The sequence below is a fragment of the Elephantulus edwardii genome, unplaced genomic scaffold (assembly GCF_000299155.1).
Source record: "Elephantulus edwardii isolate Elephantulus edwardi_28Jun2011 unplaced genomic scaffold, EleEdw1.0 scaffold00355, whole genome shotgun sequence".
Lineage (NCBI taxonomy): Eukaryota > Metazoa > Chordata > Mammalia > Macroscelidea > Macroscelididae > Elephantulus > Elephantulus edwardii.
This window is the reverse complement of record NW_006400105.1, coordinates 1315082-1323999: the sequence shown is the minus strand read 5'-3', so window position 1 is coordinate 1323999 and position 8918 is coordinate 1315082. Positions and strand designations below refer to the sequence as shown.

The 8918-nt window shown below is 35.7% G+C and overlaps 1 protein-coding gene across 1 annotated transcript in view; it reads left to right on the top strand.

Moving 5' to 3' along the window:
• LOC102875920 (androgen receptor-like) overlaps positions 1–8918 on the top strand; it is a 699071-nt gene that overhangs the window by 400942 nt on the left and 289211 nt on the right. The window lies entirely within an intron of this gene.

Sequence of the window (8918 nt, the reverse complement as noted above, 5' to 3'; positions counted from 1 at the left end):
TGCAGGAGAGGAAGGCCCTCTATGAGGTGGATTGATTCAGTGACTGGGATAATTGGGATGGGAGTGTCAGAGACAGTGCGATTGGCACAGGACAGAGGGGAGTTTAGGGCTGTTGTACATAAGGTCGCTACGAGTCGCAAGCGACTCGACGGCACATAACAACAACAACAACATATTCCAAGTTGTGGAATACGGAATTTCTATGTTCAGCTTTTTGGAGAAAACATCGAACTGCCTTTCAGAATGGTTGTACACTTTCAATCTCACCAGCAGTGTCCAAGTTTTCCTATCTTGTCACATCCTCTCCAACACTATTTACTGGCTGCCTAGCTAAACTTTGTCACTGCTCCTGAGATAAAATGGTATCTCATTGTGGGTTTGATTTGCATATTTTCTTATTGGCAGTGATTTGGAGCATTTCTTCATGTGTCTGTTGGCCATCTGAATGTCTGCCTCTGTGAAAAGTCTTTCCATCTATTTTGCCCATTTTGTAATCAGATTATCAGTCTATTTCTTGTGGAGGCCATGTAAGATCCTGTAACTTTTGTTGTGAGAACCTTGTCTGAGACGGAATTGCCAAACATTTGTTCCCAGTCAGTAAGTATGCTTGTCACCCTGTTGGAAAAAGTTTTAATGAACACAGAGATTTAATCTTTTGAAGGTTCCATTCATCAATTTTATCCTTTTCAGATTGTGCATTTCTGGCTATATTTGTCAGTCTCTTTATATCATACACAAGGCCTTTTAAGTTTGATCCCATTTGTATTTGTTGAACTTTATGGTTTTGGTCTTTATTCCCAGATCACTGGTCAACATTGAGTTTATTTTTGTGTGTGGTGTGAGATGTGGATCCTGTTTCAGCTTTCTGTATTTAGCAGTCCAGTATGGCCAGCACCTTTTCTTGAGGAGGCTGTCATTTCCCCAGTTTTATTTCTTTGTAGAATATCAGTTGACCATAGATATATGAGTCTATTTCTAAGTTCTCAATTCTGTCCCAGGTTCTCATTTCTGTTCCATTAGTTGGTGTATCTGACATTGTACGGATACTGTGTTGTTTTGGTTACTACTGCTGTGTAGTAGATTTTGGGGTCAGTGAGTGTTATGCCTCCCACTTCACGTTTGCTTTTTAGAAGTGTTTTGATTATTTGAGATCTATTTCCTCTCCAAATAAACTTAACAATATTCCTTTTTATTTCCTTCAAAAATGAATTTGGTATCTGTATTGGGATTGCGTTAAACACATAGGTAGCTTTTTTGGTAGGATTGTCATTTTCACAATATTGACTCTTCATATCCACAAACAGGGAACATTTTTCTATTTATTTAAGTCTTTTATTGTCTCTCTCAAAAATTTGTACAGTTTTTTCTTTATACAGTCTTTTGTGTCTCTATTAGGTTCACTCCCAAGTATCTCAACTTGTGGTTGACTATTGTAAATGGTATTACTTTCTTGATTTCCTTCTCTGAATTCTCTTTGTTAATGAAGAGGAATCCCACTGGTTTTTGGACCTTGATCTTGTATTCTGCCACTGTACTAAATTAGTCTACTAGTTTTAAGAGTTGTTTTTTTTTATTTTGTTCTCTTTCTTTTTTCTATGTACACTATCATATCATCTGCTTATAGCGACAGTTTAACCATCTCTTTGCCTCTTGTGATTCTTTTCATTTCCTTCTCTTTTTCCTATTGTTTTAACAAGTACCTCCAATAAAATATTCACTAGAAGTGGTGACAGTGAACATCTTTTTCTGGTTCCTCTTTGCTAAGAAAATGCTTTTAATCTTTCTCCATTGAGAATTATATTGACCCTTGGTTTTGCGTATATACTTTTTATTATGTTGAGAAAATTCCCTTCCATTCCAATTTTACTGAGTTTCTTTATCAGGAACTTTTGTTAGATCTTATCAAATGCCTTTTCTGCATCAATTGCTATGATTTCCTTGATATTTGCTTTCATAATGTAGTCAATTTCATTAACTATTTTTCTTATGTTGAACCATCCTTGCATACCTTTTTTTTTTTTTTTTTTACATTTTTCCAGTAAGTCTCTATTATTAGTTAAGTCACAATTTAAGATTCCGGCAGAGAGGTAAGGTGGGCCAGTTCAGATCTTCCCAGGGAATGTGCCTTCTGCCCTGTGGTCATCCCAGGCTGACACCCAGGACAGAGGGCAGAGGGACTTGTATACGCGCTGATACCATTCATACAAGGAGACATCGCCGCCTTTGGCAGTCATTGCCTTCTCGCAGCGGTGGAAATCCAGTTAGTTTTGCCAGAAGTTCTTGGTTTGGTTCTGGTTGGGAAAGCAGATATCAAAAGGGGCAGTTCGGTAGTTTTTTATTTTGGTCTTGATGTCTTCCGCCATGGTGGTGATTTCTAAAGACTTCCCTCAAAGCAGCGGCAGCTCGATGTCCCTTGCATACCTCTTATGAATCCCACTTGGTCATGATGAACTATTTTGTTGTTGTTGTTGTCCTTTTGGATTCTGTTGGCTGTGATTTAGTTAAGGATTTTTGTTTCTATGTTAATGAGAAATATTGATCTGTAACTTTCTTTTTCAATAATATCTTTGCCTGTTTTTTGTATTAGGGTTATGCTTGCTTCATAGAATGTCTCTTGGAATATTCCTTCTTTCTCTATATTTTGAAGTATCTTAAGTAAAAGTGGGGAGAAATATTATCTGAATGGTTGGTAGAATTCAGCCAGCTGTGAAGCCATCTGGTCAGAACTTTTCTTATTGGGAAGTCTTTTTATGACCTGCTCACTTTCTTCTTTTGTGGTGGGTCTGTACATGTGACCATGTCAATCTGGGTAGGGCATGAGTTTCAAGGAATTTGTCCATTTCCTCTAAGTTTTTAAATTTATCAGAGTTTCCGTTTTCACAATACTCTGATATTATAGATTTAATTTCCTCTGGTTCTGTTGTAATGTCACCTCCATCATTCCTTAACCAATTTATTTGTGCCATCTCTCTTTTTGCCCCCCTTCTTCTTCTTTTGTTAAGTTTGCCAATGGCTTGTCAATTTTATTGACCCTTTTGGAAAACCAACTCCTGGTCTTACTAATGATTTCAATTGTTTTTCTCTTTTCTATCTCATTGTTTTCAGCTCTTGTTCTTACAATTTTCTTTATTCAAGAGGCTGTTGGATTAGATTGTTGTTCTTTTTCTCTTTGATGAAGGTGTTGAGTTAGATCATCAGTTTTGCTTCTTTTTTTTTTTAAATTTTGTATGTGTTTCCCTGTTGCTATGAACTCCCCCCTTGATGATTGCCTTAGCTGTATCTCAAAGGTTTTGGTACATTGTATTTTCATTATTATTTGTTTCTATGAACTTTTAAAATTTCATTCTTTATTTCTTCTATAACCCAATCTTGTTCTAGCAGGGTGTTATTTAGCTTCCACATTGATGACTTTATAAGTTTTATCCGTTTGTGGTTAATTTCTAGATTTATGGCATTGTGGTCTGAGAAGATATTTGGCATGACTTCAGTGTTTTGTTTTGTGTTGTTTTCTTTTTTTTTTCATTTGTTGAGGCTTTCTTTGTGCCCTAATATGTGATCAATTCTCGAGAATGTACCATCTATACTTAAAAAGAAAGTGAAGTTAGTTTTAGTTGGGTGTAGTGCTCAGAATCCATCCACAAGTTAGAGTTGGCTGACCTGTAGTTTAGGTCTTCTGTATCTTTGTTAAGTTTCTTTTGAGTTGATCTATCCATTGAACAAGGTAATGTGTTAAAGTCTGTTAGTACTATTGTGGTGCTGTCTATTTCTTTCCTCAGTTCTGTTAAGAATTGTTTTATTCATTTTGCGTTCTATCATTTGGTGCATAGATGTTGACCTCTTGTGTCTTTTTGATCTACTGCGCCTTTAATCATTATAGAGTTTCCTCCCTTATAATTTATAGTGGTTTTCATTCTGAAGTCCATTTCATCAGAAATTAGTTTTGCCACTCCTGCTTTTTTTGTGGATGCCGTATGCTTGGTATATATTTTTTTCACCCTTTGATTTTGGGTCTGTCTTTCTTTTCATTTACTTGATGTGTCTCTTGTAGACAGCATATTGATAGGTTTTGCTTTTTTATCGATTCTGCTCCTCTTTTTCTCTTGATTGGTCATCTACTCCATTCACATTATGTGTTATTATTGATAGGCAAGGTTTTATTATTGCCATTTTACTGTGTTTCTTTTTCTGTTGTTTCTTGTTACTATGGTCCAAACACTTTCCTTTGATGTCTCTGTATGAAGGACTTCCCTTAAAAGTTCTTGTAGATTTGGTCTTGTTTTAACAAATTCGTTAAGTTCTGTCTTTTCTGCAAAGGATATTATTTCTCTATATTTGATGGGGATCTTTATTGGGTACAGGATCCTCAGTTGGCAATTGTTTTCTTTCAACTTTCTATATAATAGAATATATAATAGACTATATAATAGTCTTCTTGCTCACATGATTTCTGGTGAAAAATCACAACTTAATCTGATTACTTTTTCTTTGTAGATAACTTTTTATTTTTATGGTGTTGCTTTTAGTATTTGAATTTATCTTTTATTTTGGAAAGAATTTGACTATGATATGTCTTGATGTGTTCCTTTTTGGGTCTAGTCTATTTGATGTTTACTGAACTTCCTGAATGTGTTATTCATCTTTCTTCAGAATACCTGGGAAGTTTTCTTCTAGTACCTCTTCCCCAATTTACTCAGTGATTTCCATATCCGTTTCATGTTCTGGAATTCCAATCATATATATTTTATTCCCTTTGATGTCAGCTACCTGCCTGTAATGTTTTCTTCATATATTTAAGTCTCATCTCTCATTTTTCTCCTAGTATGTTTTCATGGAGGTTCTTCTCTTCTGGTTCACTGACTCTCTGCTTCATCTCTTACGCTGTACTTTTTTTGTCCTTCAAACATCTTGGGCACTTCTGCTATTTCAGTCTTAATATTCTGGATTGGTTATTTATACATTTTTCTTGTTTCTAATACTTTATTGGCAGTCTTTTATCTTTGGATGATTTTTTTTACATTAATGTACCTCGTTATCTATAGTTTCAATTCCTCCATTTTTTTGTGTGTTTTCTTCCATAATTGTGCAAATTCCTTCTCATCATCACATTTCTTCTGGCTCCATGTTTCTGGAGCATTTGCTTTCTTAGTGGTTTTCATTGTTTCTTCCATCATTTGCATTTTCTTTCATAGCTGTTAAATAATCCCTCATCAAATAATTTTTTTTCTCGTTCTCTATCTCTAGGGTATTTGTAGCTGTTCGAAGGTCTCCATATTAACATATATCATCTGCCTTCTCTAGGGTATTCATGAGGTTTCTAATATTCTCTGCCTTTTTTTTGAGAAGACTTAATGTTTTGTTATTTTCAGTGTTTGAATCTACCTGTTGCTTTCTTGACATTATATGATGTTTTTCTTGATAAGTGTTAAGTCATTTCTCTTGTGTCTGAGAATGTGGTTGTTTGTTTTTGCCTTTATAATATTGTTAATTAGTTGCAAAGTTTAAATGTTCAGTGTACAGGGTGATCTTCTCATTCTACTCTAAGTCATTTCTGTGAAAATTTGCCTTTCCTAAAGTCCTTGAGGTTCTCTCTGTTCTGCACTGTAGCCCTGTACGACTCTTGACTTGAAGTCGTTCCCTGACAGCAATTCTATATGCCTCTTTCATGTATGAAGTTACCGTGTGATGTGAGAACAGATGCTGTAGTCAAGCAGTTTCTCATGCACTTTTTCTCCTGGAGCTTTTTGTTTTCCTTTGTCTCTGGAGTGACATAAGATTAGAGATCAGGCCTGCCAGCTCAAGCAGCTTGTGTGCAGGGGTTCTCAATTCAGCCCTCTCTCTCTCTTGCAGAGAGCTACAGAAATTCTTTCCTCTGCTTGAAGTACTGTATACTAATGTATTTTGTTTGGTCACTGGGATGGCTCCACAGCGTCAGAGACAAGGACCCCCAAATGAGGGACCTATAACCCCAGGAATGCCTTAGTCCCACCTCCCCACAAGCAAGAGTTCATTCTCAACACAGACCCTCCCCTTCCCTCCCTTTCTTGAAAAAGGTTTTGATTAACACAGATATTTAAGCCTTAGAAGGTCCCTTTCATCAATTTTATCTTCTCCAGATTGTGCATTTATAGCTATATTTGGCAGTCTTTTTATATCATAGGCTAAGACTTCTAAGCTTTGTCTCAGTTTGTCTCTTATGAACTTTATGGTTTTGAGCTTTGTTCCCAGGTCTCTAATCCACCTTGAGATGATTTCTGTGTGTGGTGTGAAATGTGGATCCTGTTTCAGCTTTCTGTAGCTAGCAGTTCAGTTTTGCCAGCATCATTTGTTGAATAGTCATTTCTGCATTTGATAGGTTTTATTTCCTTGTCAAATATCAGTTGACCATAGATAGATGGGTCCGTTTCTGGGTTCTCAATTCTGTTCCATTGGTCTATGTGCTAGTCCTTTTTTTGGTCACTACCACTGTGTAGTAGATTTTTAGGTCAGCGATTGCTATGGTTCCCAGTTTATTTTTGTTTTTCAGAAATGCTTTGGTTATACGGGGATCTCTTTCCTCTCCAAATACCCTTGACCATTTCTCTTTCAATTAGAACTTAGTCTTTTTGGTTCTCCATTGTAAGTATTTTTTTTCCTTGAGTTGTTTGCAGTATTATTACTTTGTCATTAGTTTTAAACTTTGATTATTATATTTATCTTTTGTAGGAGTCTTTGTTGTTTGGGGTTTCTATAGCCTCTTCAGTGCTTATTTTCTGTCATTTTAGGGAAGTTGTCTTTTAGCAAGTTGTAAATAATTTTCTCCCTTTTTTGTGTTTGTTTTTTTTATTTTGTCTCTGTGTATTCTAGAGTTTCAGTTCTCCATAAATTCTTACAGTTGTTTCATTTTTCTTTCTTACTTTTTCTGATTATTCTCATAATTATTTACTCCCCCCGGAGTATCTCCCCCCATTTTTTCTTTAAGATTGTCTGTGATTTACTGAAACTTTCCTGTTTCTAAATCTGTTTCAGGCACTTGACTGTAATTTTTTTGAAAATTCACTTCATTAAAAAATACTCATTAAATATAAAATTTGTATTCTTATGTCGTAAAATATGGTCAGTCGTCACATATAGCTAAGACACATTAGCCCAAGAGGTCACATTAGACTTTACTTAAATATGATTGTTAAATGTTGACTTTTGTTTTTTGTTGCTAGGTGCCATGAAGTCAAGTACTACTTAGCAATCCTATGAACAACAGATCCGAACTCTGTCCTATCTTATACAATCTTCATCACCTTAGACACACTTGAGTCCATACTGTATCAATCCTTTTCACTGAGGGTTTGCCTCTCTTTCCCTCCATCTTTCCAAACATTATGTCTCTTTCTAAGGAATAGCATTGCCTAACAACATGCCCAAAGTATAAGAGACAAAGCTTCACCATCTCTGCCTCCAAGGAACACTGTGGCTGTACTTTGTTCCCAAGACATACCTGTTTGTTCTTCTGGCAGTCCATGGCCTATTCAGTACCCTTCTCCTAGACCATAACTCAAAGGCATCTATTCTTCTTCTTCTGTCATCCTTATTCATTGTCCAATCTCAGATGCATAGCAAGTGATTGAAAAGACCATGCCCTGAATCAGGCCTGCTTTTGTCTTCATGATGTCATCATTGCTCTTCAGTATATTGAAGAGGTCCTTGACCAATACAATGCATCATCCCTCCTGAGTGTTTATAACAAAAGTGTTGATTGTTGATCCAGGTAAAATGAAATTGTTCACAATTTCAATCTTTTCTCCATTTTGTTGACCATTGACCCAGTGGTCAGAATTTTTGCATTATTGATGTTGAGATATAAGCCATATTGAAAGCTATATTTCTTTTATTTCTGAGGCAAGCATGTTAAGTCTTCCTCATTTTTAGCAAGCAAGGTTGTATCATCTGCATAACACTGATCAGCATACTAATAAGTCTTCTTCTGATGCTGATGCCATATTCCTCTTCATAGAGTTCAGCTTCATGAATTATCTGTTTCAAATAAAGATTATATAGGTATGGGGAAAGGATAAAATTCTGACAAACATGCTTCTTGATTTTAAATCATACACTGTTCCTTTGTTCCATTCAGACAGCAGTTTCTTTTTCTAGGTGTAGATTTCTTATGAGCATAATTAGGTGTTCTGAAATTCACATTCTTGTCTATGTTAGCCATTGTTTGTTATGATCCACACAGTCAAATGCCTTTTCATAGTCAACAAAACAAACAGACATTCGTCTAGTATCCTCTGCTTTAAACCAGGATCCATCTGACATCTTTAGTGATATTTCTGGTGCTTTGGCTTCTTCTGCACCCACTTGAACTTCTGACAGTTTCCTGTCAACTCACTGTTCTAGTCATTTTTGTATAATCTTCCACATGTGATATTAATAATATTGTTCAATGCTATGAATGGGAAGAAATGTGGATATCTTCCTTTCAGTTGACCAAGCAACTGTCCTCTAAATTTCTTGGCATAGATTGGTTAGCACAACCAAGGTTGTATTCAGCTGAGTCACGGTTCATGACAAAGACTTTATCCAGGACTTTTGCTTAGCAATAACTAAGTGTTCCATTTATTCAAAATTGAATTTTCATCATCATTGTACATTATTTATCAACAGCAATCTCACATGAAGGGATTCTACTTTCCCCCCCCCTATAGAATAGAGATAAAAGTTATATGAATCTTCTGTAGGGATTTATGCTACTAACCAAAAATTACTTCTCTCTGGCAATTCAAACCCACCAGATGCTCCATATGAGAAAGATGGGCACTCTATTGCAATGTTATTGACATCTTTCAAAAACTCACTGGAGTGTCACCTAATTCAGTTCTGAATTGATAGCAATGAGTATATGAAATTTTAAAAATAGAAAAAAGAGCAAAAAGAGAGAGATT